This window comes from Lepus europaeus, chromosome 17 (genome assembly GCF_033115175.1).
Source record: "Lepus europaeus isolate LE1 chromosome 17, mLepTim1.pri, whole genome shotgun sequence".
Taxonomy (NCBI): domain Eukaryota; kingdom Metazoa; phylum Chordata; class Mammalia; order Lagomorpha; family Leporidae; genus Lepus; species Lepus europaeus.
Genome location: NC_084843.1, coordinates 48,191,054 through 48,203,941, shown reverse-complemented (window position 1 = coordinate 48,203,941; position 12,888 = coordinate 48,191,054).

Here is a 12,888-nt window from a genome sequence, read left to right as displayed (position 1 = left end):
AATAGCTCTGGCTAAAACTTCCAGAACTATATGGAATAGCAGTGGTGAGAGTGGGCATCCCTGTCTGGTAGCAGATCTCAATGGAAATGCTTCCAATTTTTCCCCATTCAATAGGATGCTGGCCGTGGGTTTTTCATAAATTGCTTTGATTGTATTGAGGAATGTTCCTTCCATACCCAGTTTGCTTAGAGCTTTCATCATGAAAGGGTGTTGTATTTTATCAAATGCTTTCTCTGCGTCTATTGAGATAATCATATGGTTTTTCTTCTGCAGTCTGTTAATGTGGTGTATCACATTGATTGTTTTGCAAATGTTGAACCATCCCTGCATACCAGGGATAAATCCCACTTGGTCTGGGTGGATGATCTTTCTGATGTGTTGTTGCATTCTATTGGCCAGAATTTTATTGAGGATTTTTGCGTCTATGTTCATCAGGGATATTGGTCTGTAATTCTATTTCAATGCTGCATCTTTCTCTGGCTTAGGAATTAAGGTGATGCTGGCTTCATAGAAAGAATTTGGGAGGATTCCCTCTTTTTCGATTGTTCTGAATAGTTTGAGAAGAATTGGAGTTAGTTCTTCTTTAAATGTCTGGTAGAATTCAGCAGTGAATCCATCTGGTCCTGGGCTTTTCTTTGTTGGGAGGGCCTTTATGACTGTTTCAATTTCTGTCTCAGTTATGGGTCTGTTTAGGTTTTCTATGTCTTCCTGGTTCAATTTAGGTAGGTTGCATGTGTCCAGGAATCTATCCATTTCTGATAGATTTCCCTGTTTGCTGGCATATAAGTCCTTGTAGTAATTTCTGATGATTCTTTTTATTTCTGTGGTGTCTGCTGATACATTCCCTTTTTCATCTCTGATTTTATTGATTTGGGTTTTCTATTTTTAGTTAGTTGGGCCAATGGGATGTCAGTTTTGTTTATTTTTTCAAAAAACCAGCTTTTCATTTGGCTGAGTGTAATATTTTTTGGATTCAATTCTGTTGATTTCTTCTCTGATTTTAATTATTTCTCTTCTACTAGATTTGGGTCTGGTTTCCTGCAGTTTTTCTAGATCCTTGAAATGCATTTGTAGCTCATTTATTTGGTGCCTTTCCAATTTCTTGATGTAGGCACCTATTGCTATAAACTTTCCTCTTAAGACTGCTTTTGCTGTATCCCATAAGTTTTGGTATGTTGTGCTGTTATCCTCTTTTACTTCCAGAAAGTTTTTGATTTCTCTACCAGCATATGACCTAGTCACTTACCTCCTGGGAATTTACCCAAATGAAATGAAATCAGCATATGAAAGAGTAATCTGTAACCCCATGTTTAATACAGCTCAATTCACAATAGCTAAGATATTGATCAACCCAGATGTCTCTCAATTGATGACTGGATAAAGAAATTGTGGTATATATACTTTATGGAATACTACTCAGCCATGAAAAAGAATGTACTCCTGTCTTTCACAACAAAAGGGATGCTTAGTGAAACAAGCAGTCCCAAAAAGACAAATATTCTATGTTTTCTCTGATTTGTGGCAACTAATATACAGAATACAAAAAATATAATATATATGAGCAAATTGAGATTTTGAGATTTGATTATTGTGAATATCTCTTGTCTATACTGCTGAAGAACAATGGTTTTTCCACTTATTACTTGTTGAGTAGTACAGGGGAAAGTTTGTGTTTATAAAATAAATTGAAAATATGTAATTACAAAAATTAAAAGAAAAATCAGAAAGGAAGGAGGCGAGAATGTGGGAGTGATAGAAGGTAGCATGGGAAGTATCATTTAAGTTCTTAAAACTGTAAATATAAAATACATGAAATTTGCTCCCTTTGTATACAAAAAAATGAAATTAGAAGATAAGTGAATATCAAGATGTTTGAAATCCATAGACAGAATTTTCCATGACCTTGTTGAAGGCCTGTTGTATAGAGGATGGAGAAACTGAGATGTAAGTGATTTCGCTTTGATGCTATCAATGATTTTTGTTCTGTCTGGTTTAAGTAATCAGGTAGTTATGAAAAGCTACTCTTATGTTTTTAATACTTATATAACTAAAAGGTTAATATCACACTCATGTTTTTTAGTGACTGCTTAAGCTATTTCATAAATCCTGTATTTTGCAGAATATTCATGAATATAGCTTTGCATATGTTAATATATTATTGCTTCTTGAATAAAATTTCAGTTTCATTAGCATAATGGCACCTTAGTCTAAATCTTCATAGATAAAGAAATGCTTAAAATGGTTTTATACTTTATAAAATTCAATCCTTAATTAATAACCCTCAATATTTTTTGGAGCAATCTTCTAAAAATGACAATAATGTGTTTCAACTTTCCTAGTTGATGGATTTATGCACAATCATTGTGTAGTTTGTGCAGCAAGTTTTAAAGTAAAATTGAACTATGAATTGTGTGCAATTGCATGCAAATTTGGTATCCATAAATATGAATTCCTAAATGTAATAATCAGTATGAATTATCTCAGTTATTCTTTTTATTAATGAACTTGAAAACTTCTGATCGCTAAGTGTAGAAGTTAATTTAAGCTCTAACTTGTCTCATTATATTATTTCCAGGGATTTGACTTTATCATTTACTGAGCTTTTATAAAAGCTAGATATTAATAAAAAAATCCAAACTGAAAGTGGGACAAAGTTGACTTCATATTAAATATTTAAGTACATTTTTCATGTCAGTATGTGAGCAATTAGAAAGAGCATTCATTTCTGAAGATAATTAAAATTTCATATGGGATTCTTGCCATAAATTTAATTTCATATTGAACATTTAGTTTATCTGTTCACCAACTTATTGTTCCATGTATGTTATTGAGTCTGTATCCCATAGTGTGTCATTGTGGTTTCTGAAACTATTTCCCGTAAAATTTCTTCAAGAATCCTTTTGCCATGTTTCTTTTGTAGTTTTATGTTTCCCTATAAGGCTTGAAAGGGGAAATACCTATAATAATCAAGGGCTGTGGAAATTCCTTTTACTACTTTTGGCCTTTTCATAACTGAGAACTGTTGGTCCGTGAAGGCTGAGGTGACATCCACTGCTTTATTCAAATCTTATTTGTGAGAATTTGGATCTTTAAGTAGAGATGGCTAGTTCCCTGAAAGAGGTAGTATGTCGTTTCACATCTTGCAGAGGAGTCATGTAAGACGGGGATCAGAGTGCTTTATTCATTACAATGAAATTAGCAGTTTAAGTCTCTCCCAATGTGTGTGTTACAGATTCAGTCCTGGATCATAAATATTGAAAGAAGCATTAATCAGCCCCATGTAAGTCTGGAGACAAGGCTGATCCAAGGACGGAGGCATTTTGCCTATTGGTTAAGAAACCGCTGTGGATGCCCACATTCTAAATTGGATTGTTTGGGTTCCAGCCCAGCTCCAGCTCCTGACTCCAGCTTTCTGCTAATTTAGACTCTGGGTGGCAGTGGTGATGTCTTAAATAATTGGAATCGTGTCCCCATTTGGGAGACCTGGATTCCTTTCCTGGTTCCTGGTTTGGGCATGACCCAGCCCTGGCTGTTGGTGGCATTTGGGGAATGAATGAGCAAATAGGAGCTCTTAATCTGTCTCTTTCTCATCATCACCACCTCTCAAATACACAATATAAGTTAATTAAAAAAAAAAGACCGATCCAGGAATGGATGATACAGGAGCAACTGGGAGAAGAGATTAATGACTTTGGAGGGAGGGATGTGATGAGGACCAAGACTTACTATATTTTACAGAGGCGTCCATGGAAGAGTAGGAATGGGCACAGCGGTTTTCTGGGTCCTGCTTTCCTGCTTTTGCAGAGGCTTTGTCTTACTCCTTGACTATGCAGAAACCAGCATACTTACGAGTAATATGAGGGGCCTCCCAAATGTGTATAGAAACTATGTATTATGAAAAAACATTTTCAAAATGTTTTACACCAACTAACTTTATCTTTTTAATTTCATTTTCCCATAAACTTTTTGAAGTCCCTTCATATACCCTCTGCTTAAACTAATCCAAGATGGATACCTGTTACTCGCAATAAAAAGTTATAAATAATCTGGTACATATCTTGTTCTTAAAATCAACACAGTTATTGGAAGAGAATTTGCTTGATGACAGTATTCAATATTTTATTTTTGAATAAAGTATCTTTTTAAAAAAGATTTATTTATTTATTTGAAAGACAGAGTTATAGAGAGATGTAGAACCAGTGAGAGAAATCTTCCATGTGCTGGTTTACTCCTCAAATGGCTGCAATGGCCAGAGCTAAGTTGATCCGAAGCCAGGAGCCAAGAGCTTCTTCTGGGTCTCCCACATGGTGCAGGGGCCCAAGGACGTGGGTTAAATTTTTTTTTTTAATTAAACTTTTATTTAATGAATATAAATTTCCAAAGTACAGCTTATGGGTTACAATGGCTTCCCCCTCCCAAAACTTCCCTCCCACCCACAACCCTCCCCTTTCCCGCTCCCTCTCCCCTTCCAATCACATCATGATTCATTTTCAATTCTCTTTATATACAGAAGATCAGTTTAGTATATATTAGGTAATGATTTCAACAGTTTGCCCCCATATAGGAACACAAAGTGAAAAAAAATACCGTTGGAGTACTAGTTATAGCATTAAATAAGAGTGTACAGCACATTAAAGACAGAGATCCTACTTAATAATTTTTTTAAAAAATTAAGTAATTTTCTATGCCATTTCCAATTTAACACCAGGTTTTTTTTTTCATTTCCAATTATCTTTATATACAGAAGATCACTTCAGTATATAATTAGTAAAGATCTCATCAGTTTGTACCCACGCAGAAACACAAAGTGTAAAAATACTGTTTCAGTACTAGTTACAGCATCACTGCACATTAGAGAACACATTAAGGACAGATCTCACATAGGATGTAAGTACACAGTGACTCCTGTTGCTGACTTAACAATTTGACACTCCTGTTCATGGCGTCAGTAATCTCCCTAGGCTCTAGTCATGAGTTGCCAGGGCTATGGAAGCCTTTAGAGTTCGCTGACTTTGATCTTATTCCGATAGGGTCATAGTCAAAGTGGAAGTTCTCTCCTCCCTTCAGAGAAAGGTACCTCCTTCTTTGATGGCCCTGTTCTTTCTACTGGGATCTCACTCACAAAGATCTTTCATTTAGGTCTTCTTCTTTTATTCTTTTTGGGTTATCTTTTACTGTTTTCCCAGGCCACAGGAGAGAGCTGGATCGGAAAAGGAGAAGCTGATACTCAAACCAGCACTCATATGGGATGCTGGCACTGCAGGACAGGGCTTTAACCCCCTTTGCCATGGAGCTGGCCCCATTGAATAAAGTCTAGAAATCTACCAAAACTCTCACTAAATTGTTTCCTTTTTCCTCACCTTTGAATTCAGATAATACACTAAAAGATTGCTTTTGAAGAAAGATTAGGGAGTTCTGCTTGACCTGTTTATCTTTGATAGAGGATGTGACTTTTTCTCAGCCAGTTAACGAGTATGTCATATTTTGCTGACTACAATTGAAAGAAATATATACACTCATAAAGAATGTGTTCTATGTGTATTTGAAAACCAGTACCATTTATAATATACTGCTATGTATCTATTGCAGTTATAAATCAAGAGGAATCTGGTCCCATATTTTGTAACACAGCTATACAGAATAATTTTTTTTTAAAAAAGCTTTGCGGTTTTTCCATATAGAAAATTCTCAGATCTCCCTACAGGATTAATTTTTGCCTCAGAATATCAATATTAGAAAACATACTTTCCTGACCTCTGATGGAGATAAGAATTCAAAATTGTAGAACAGATGGAATTTTTGATGTGCCCACTTTGTACTTAAACCTCAATAATGTGAAGTAACACATCTCTTTTTTTTTGACAGGCAGAGTTAGACAGAGAGAGAGAGAGAGAGAGAGAGAGAGAGAGACAGAGAGAAAGGTCTTCCTTTTTCCATTGGTTCATCCCCCAAGTGGCCGCTACAGCTGGCGCGTTGCGGCTGGCACGCTGTACCCATCTGAAGCCAGGAGCCAGGTGCTTCTCCTGGTCTCCCATGCGGGTGCAGGGCCCAAGGACTTGGGCCATCCTCCACTGCCTTCCCAGGCCACAGCAGAGAGCAGGACTGGAAGAGGAGCAACTGAGATAGAATCCGACGCCCCAACCGGGAATAGAACCCGGGGTGCCAGCACCGCAGGCGGAGGATTAGCCAAGTGAGCCGTAGCGCCAGCCAAAGTAACACATCTCAACCCACATACATTGTGTGTTATTTACATGAATAAAAAAAGACAATGATTTTGTTGTTCACCATAAACATAGGGGAAAGGAAATAATCAGAATCATTGACATATAGAAAAAATTCTGTCACTAATGTTTTGTTAAGAAACAAAGACTTAGAAAATAGTATTGCTGATACTCATCATAAAAATGTTCAGTCTAGCAATTGGTTCTTTTTTTAGCTAAACATGTACATTTTCCAGGGTCATTTAAATTCAGTTGTTCAAATTTGAGAGGAGACAGTTAGAAATATATGTGCGTGTCAATACATGTCAATGAGGTGGGAGGTTGTGCCAGATTTTTAAACTTGAATTATTTTAAAATTTTTAAGTTAGTTCTTTATAAATCATCCAAGATGGACTTGATATTGCAGAAAACTGTAGTAAAAAGCACTGGTGACCAACTGTAAATCATTCTCCAAGGTCATAGCCAAAGCTGTCACATAAAGAGGATTGGCAAATTGTGGAGAATTTTGAGATAAAATGGGAGAAAAAGGCCTTGGGATCTCAGACTTTTGGCTGATTAGGGGACAATGAGAAACCAAATGACTGCTTCTCAAGGATAAAGGAGAAACATCTGCTCACTGTCATCCTTAATATTCACTCTACAAGGACAGTCATTTACTTTTCTTATTGTTAGTGTCATGTGTGATCATCACAGAACCAAAGCTCACAGTCCTCCTGTTTAGACCCAGAATTGCCAGATTATTCCTGTTTGTAGGGGTAGGGTGTATTTGTTAAAACAATGTACACAGATTCATAAGAGCATTCATTTCCAGATGGTCAAGTTGTGACAGAAGAGTGAATGCTTCTATGCATTAAAAAAAAGAAAAAACTGCAATGAAATCTCCTTGGAATTTTCCCCATGTCCAGAGGATTAACTAAGGCAGCAGCAAGCTCATAGAGTGCTTTCTGGGGGACTGATGGAGGAGTGAGCAGATGCTCAAATTCAAAGCTGTCTGGCATGAGTTCTGAATGAGAGTAGAAATGGGCCAAAAAGGAAAGAGCCAACATTGTGTAAGCCAGGGAGAACATTTATGGCTCTCCATTCTAGCAGCCCTAGGAGAAATGTATATTGTGTGTGTGTGTTTGAGAGAAAGAGAAGCACCTAGCACAGAATTCAATTCAAAATCTAAATACAGTTCTACCAGAACAAGCACTATAACAAAACAAAACAAACGTAAAACAAAAACAAAGCCAAAAAGACCCAGAAAACCCAAAATATCCATGGAATGAGTGTTTGGTGTAGAGGTGCAACTTAGAGGTTAAGGTGCAACTTAGGATACCTGCATTGCATATCAGAGTCACTAGCTTCAAATCCCAGCTCAGCTTCCAGTACCAGCTGCCCACTAATGTGCATCCTGGAAGTGTGATAATGTTGACAGGGGTAAGACCTTTAAGAGGTAGAGCCATGAGGAAGGTGGTTAGATCACACTGGGGATGCTACCCTTTGAAGGGATTAAGGTAATTATCATGGAACTCCTAGTTAGTTCTCACGAGAGAACTCTCCCTGCCCTCTTTTAGTCTTGCCGTGTGCTCTCTCCTTCCTGTGTGTGTTCCCACAAATGATGTGTACCTTGGAGACCCTTGGCAAAGCTGGAGCCTTGTTCCTAAACCTGCATTACTGCAAGCCAAATAAACCTCCTTCCTTCCTCCCTCCCTCCCTCCCTCCCTCCCTCCCTCCCTCCCTCCCTCCCTTCCTTCCTTTTTTAAGATTTATTTATTTGAAAGTCAGAGTTACAAAGAGAGAGAAGGAGAGGCAGAAAGAGAGGGGGTGGGGAGAGAGAGAGAGAGAGACAGACAGACAGAGAGAGGTCTTTCATGTGCTGGTTCACACCCCAGTTGCCACAATGGTCGAAGCTGCGCTGATCTGAAGCCAGGAGCCAGGAGCTTCTTCCAGGTCTCCCATGTGGGTGCAGGGGCCCAAGGACTTGGGCCATCTTGTACTGCTTTCCCAGGCAATAGCAGAGAGCTGGATTGCAAGTGGAGCAGCTGGGACTCGAATTAGTACCCCATATGGGATGCTGAAACTGCAGGTGGCAGCTTTACCTGCTACACCACAGTGCCAGCCCAAGCCTCCCTTTTTATATGCTACCCACACTCAGGTATTTTGTTATAACAGAAAATTGACTAATCCAAACACCAGTTTTTGAAAAGTTTATGCTTTATTGAATTACCTTTGCTTCTTTGTCAAAAATCAATTTAACATTTATGTAGGTCTAGCTCTATGCTCTCTATTTTGTTCTCTATGTGTCTGTTCTTTTTCCAATGACACATAGTTTTTGATTATTGTAGATGTACAGCAAGATTTAGTATTGATTCAAGTGATTCCTCCCACTTTCTTCCAAGATTATTTTAGCTATTTGTGTGAATTTTAGAACAGGTTCTACAGAAAGTTTTTCTGGAGGGCTGGCATTGTAATTAAGCAGGTTAAGCCTCCACTTGAGACACCAACATCCAATATGGGCACAGGTTCGGTTCCTGGCTACTCCATTTCCAATCTATTTGCCTGCTAATGGCCTGAGAAAAGTAGAGAAAAGCGGCCCAAATTCTTGATCCCCTGCACTCATGTGGGAGACATGGAAGAAACCTCTGCCTTCTAGCTCCTGGCTTTAGCCTGGCTCAACTCTGGCTGTTGCAACTATTTGGGGAGTCAAGCAGTAGATAGAAGAACTCCATGTCTCTTCTTCTCTCTGTAACTTTGACTTTCAAGTTAATAAATAAATCTTAAAAGAAAAAAAATAAAGTCTGGGATTTTGATGGAATTGCAATAGACCTATTAATTAGTTTGGGGGCAATTGGCATCTTCTTTGTGTAAGATCCTCTAATCCATGGACAAAGAATATATCTCCATTTATTTTGGTCTACTTTGATTATTTTTTATCAGCATTTGTAATTTTTACCATATATTTTCTGTTTTGTTAATACATGAGCATATCATTTCCTTGAATTAATTTCAAATCATATTGTTTGTGTTTTGACAATCCACATGTTCATTGTTAGTGTATATATATATATATATATTTGATGTGGCTATATATAGTTAGTATATATACAATTGATTTGCTGCGTATTTACTATGCAGCCATCGAACTTGCTGAATTCACTTATTTGTCTAAGTATTAATTTTTGTAGATTCCTTGAAAATTTTCTACACAGACAATCATGCTGTCTACAAATAGGAACAGTTTGTTTGTTTGTTTGTTTATTTTTTGCCTTAACTCATATGTCTTTTATTTCTTTTCTTGCTTTTTTTGCAGTGGCTGTATTTTCTACTACTTTGTTGGAAAGTATGGTGGCATAGACATTTACTATATTAAAACAAACTTTCCTTGGTTGCACAATTAAAAAAACAAAAACAAAAACTAAGTTATTTGCTCACATTATTGCGGACCATGAATGATTATTTAGTTCGCCATAAACATTGAGAAAAACAGCTTTCATCATCACATTATAAATTTTTCTTTATTATTTATTTTTAAAAATATTTGATTTATTTGAAACTCAAGAGTTACACAGAAAAAGAGAGAGAGAGAGAAAGAGAGAGAGAGAGAGAGAGAGAGAGACAGAGAGAGGTTTTGCATCCACTGGTTCACTCCCCAAATGGCTGCAATGGATGGGGCTGCATTAGACTGAAACCAGGAGCCAGGAACTTCTTCTGGATCTCCCACATGTTCTCAGGGGCCCAAACTCTTGGACCATCCCCTGCTGCTTTCCTAGGCATATTAGCAGGGTGCGGGATTTCAAATGGAGTTGCCGGGACTTGAACCAGTGCCCACTTGGGATGCTGGCAATACCAGCTGTGTTTTCTTTTTTTTTTTTTTAAATTTTCTTTAAACTTTTATTTAGTAAATATAATTTTCCAAAGTACAGCTTTTGGATTACAATGGCTCCCCCACCCATAACTTCCCTCCCACCTGCACCCCTCCCATCTCCTGCTCCCATTCCATTCACATCAAGATTCATTTTCAATTATCTTTATATACAGATTGATTTAGTATATATTAAGTAAAGATTTCAGCAGTTAGCACCCACACAGAACATAAAGTGTAAAATACTGTTTGAGTACTAGTTATAGCATTAATTCACATTGAACAACACATTAAGGGCAGAGATCCCACATGAGGAGTAAGTACACAGTGACTCCTGTTGTTGACTTAACAATTTGACACTCTAGTTTATGGCGTCAGTAATCTCCCTAGGCTCTAGTCATGAGTTTCCAAGGCTATGGAAGCCTTTTGAGTTCACCAACTTCGATCTTATTTAGAGAAGGTCATAGTCAAAGTGGAAGTTCTCTCCTCCCTTCAGAGAAAGGTACCTCCTTCTTTGATGGCCCATTCTTTCCACTGGGATCTCTTCTTCCAGTCCAGCTCTCTGCTGTGGCCTGGGAGGGCAGTGGAGGATGGCCCAAGTGCTTGGGCCCTGCACCCACATGGGAGACCAGGAAAAAGCACCTGGATGCTGGCTTTGGATTGGCACAGCGCCGGCTGTAGTGGCCATCTGGGGAGTGAACCAATGGAAGGAAGACCTTTCTGTCTCTCTCACTGTCTATAACTCTACCTGTCAAATAAATAAATAAATAAAAATTAAGAAATTGGAAGCTCATCAAACAAATGATCTAACAATGCATCTCAAGGACCTAGAAAAAATAAAAATAAACCAAACCACTCGGCTACCTCGTCCGCACTGCAGTGGCTTTCAAAGTGGTAAGCCTGGGCTTCAGCAGAAGTCAGCTTGTGAAGAGCCCTGGCAGCTCTGCCAAGACTTGGATCACTGGAAATGGACCTGCCCTGGAGTCGAAGGATGCCCAGGTCAGAGCCACAGATCTTATTGGCTCTAAGCTGAAAAGCCCTTCACTCAGCCCAACTTCCAAAGTGACCACTGCAGCTGAGGGGACAGCCAAGTAGGGTCAGCAACATTGCAGGCAGAACTGTAAATTCTTGTTAGAGATGCCACCTGCCTTTACCTGGCCAGCTCTCCTCCTAGGCCAGCCAAGTAATGAAAGTCAACAGAGTGCCTTCCCCTAGGAGGTTCACACCTCCCTTAGGATGTACCCATGTGAAGAGATAGATAGGCCTGGGCCTCTGAATTTACAAGGCCTAAAGCCCAGCAGATTATTACCAAGCCCCTTCTATCAGGTTCTATTTGCCTCTCAATCAGAAAACTTAATGTAGCTTAGACAGCACCTTTCTTAGCTCCTCTAATAATGACTCTGTCCTTTGTTCTAGGCCCTGTCTAGCACACTTGGGCCTCATTCCTTTGTAATCATAACCTCTACTCTACCTCCAATGGCTCTACTCCCAACCTGTGTGTTCTGATGGTCCTCTTCCCCACTTAATGCTGTATAATTGTTCAAACCTGGTTAATGCCACTCTTAGGATCATTGGTTACTATCCTCACTCCGTCTTTTATGACCTTGTCTAAATATGATCAGAGTTGGTGAACTTGGAAGGCTTCCATAGCCTTGGCAACTCATGACGACAGCCTAGGGTGGTTACTGGCGCCATAAACTAGAGTGTCAATTTGTTGGGTCAACAACAGGAGCCACTGTGCACTTGCTCCTCATGTGGGATCTCTGTCCTTAATGTGCTGTACATTTTGATTTAATGCTATAACTAGTACTCAAACAGTATGTTTCACTTTGTGTTTCTATGTGGGTGCAAACTGTTGCAATCTTTATACTAAATTGATCTCCTGTATATAAAGAGAATTGAAAATGAATCTTGATGCAAATGGAAGGGGAGAGGGAGCGGGAGAGGGGAGGGTTGCGGGTGGGAGGGAAGTTATGGGAGGGGGAAGCCATTGTAATCCACAAGCTGTACACTGGAAATTTATATTGATTAAATAAAAGTTAAAAAAAAACCAAACCCCAAATCAGGAGGAGTAAATAAATAAATACAATGGAAACAAAAATGATAAAATGAGCAATGAAATGGAGAACTAGTTTGTTGAAAAAATAAACAACATTGATGCATCACTGACCCAAGGAATGTTAAAAAAGAAGATCCCAATTAATAAAATCAGAGATGAAGCAGGATATATTTCAGTGGATACAACAGAAGTAAGAATGGTCAGGAATTAATACAGACAACTATATTCCAACAAATTGGAAAATCTAGAAGTAATGGATAGATTCCTGGACACATACAATGTACTAAAATTGAGTCATGAAGACAGAAAATTTCAACAGACCAATAACCAATACAGAGATTGAATCCATAATAAAGATTCTCCCAATAAGGAATGATGGCTTCACTGTTGAATTCTACCTAATGTTTATAGAAGAACTAATTCTAATTCTTCTTAAACTATTCAAAACAACTGAAAGAGAGGGAATCTTCCCAAACTCCTTTTTGAGGCCAGCATCACCTTAATACCTAAACCAGAAAAAGATACAACAAAGAAAGAGAACTAAAGAAAGAAAACTCTGATGAACTTTGATACAAAAATCATCAATAAAATACTAGGTAATCAAATTGAAGAACACATCAGAAAGATCATTCACTTGGACCAAGTGAGATTTATCCCTGGTATGCAGGAATGGTTCAACATTTGTTAATCAATAAATGTGATACATTATATTGACATAGTGAAGAATAAAACCACATGATAATAGATGCAGAGAAAGCATTTGA